A 1,182-nucleotide genomic window follows, 5' to 3' on the forward strand; every position below is an offset into this window, starting at 1 on the left:
GGGGGGACACGAATCTCAACCTTTCCATCCTTGTCAGGTCGGTGCTGGTAAGGCACAAAGAGGAGCGGCGGAAGATAAATGAACAGCTCCCCCACGCCGGGATTTGAGCAATCAGGAAATATAATCTGAGCTGGAAAGCGCCCGAGCATCTGTTGGGTTATTAATAAATTGTATGCAATCTGTCCGGGATGAACCTCGGGACGGAGGGGAACCATCTGCTCCCGAGCGGTAGCTCTAATGGCGTCTGGGAAATGAACTTAGCAAATGAAAGGCAATGGGATGGGCCAGCCGGGCTCCCGGAGTGCCTGGTCTCCGCACAGCTTTTCCAGGGTGGGACAACACGGGGGCTCCCCCACGCCCGGGACAGGATCCCGCACGGATGCGCAGAGAACTGGGATTCAGGCCGAGCGTGGGCATCATCTCCCCAGCCTCGCAGGCTCGGCCAGCTCTCGGGGAACTCGCCCTCTCTTTCGACATCCTTTCCAGAAATCAAAGGGTCCTGCGCCAGGGAGAGCCCCGCTCCCAGGGGCTGCCTTGTGTGTCCCCCCACCCCCGGATGGGGAAGCCGATCTCGCCCGCCTTTCCTCTCGGTCAGTGCTAATTGCCGCCCATAAATATTATTCTCCACGTTTTATCCTCCACCTCTAACGGTGCCTGGTGTGTTTTCTCGGAGCAGACGGCGAGGATTCCCGGCTCAGCTCCTCCCGACGCCGGGCGGCCTGAAGGGGCGGGCTGGCTGTACACGGCTCGGCTGCCTGCGCGGATCCGCCGCCGGGTCTCGGTGCCTGCTATCGCCCGGGAAAATGGGAACGTGTGGGGTCCTGCGAACGCCCAGATGTCAGGGATGTTAACCGGGGAAGGCTGGGGGCGTGGAGAGGTTATTACATGAGCTCTCACCGCGGCATGAATAGCCAAAATGTTTATTGCTGGAGGGTATCTCCGCCTGATCCTGCTGGGCTGGAGTCTGTGTTAGCAGACGCGCCTTCCCTTAGAGGAAGAACCCAGGGCTGGGCAGCCCGCGGGCACTGTGCCCCTAAAACCCTTAACACGTGAGAAAACCCGGGCTCCCATAAACCGCACTCGGAGGACCTCCAGCCTAAACAAAGGCCAGCTGAGGATGAAACCTACAGCGACAGGAGAGAGAGGCAGAAGCAGAACGAGCACAGCCGCTGCTCCGGCGGG

Source organism: Pygoscelis adeliae, unplaced genomic scaffold (assembly GCF_000699105.1).
Source record: "Pygoscelis adeliae isolate BGI_AS28 unplaced genomic scaffold, ASM69910v1 Scaffold288, whole genome shotgun sequence".
Taxonomy (NCBI): Eukaryota; Metazoa; Chordata; class Aves; order Sphenisciformes; family Spheniscidae; genus Pygoscelis; species Pygoscelis adeliae.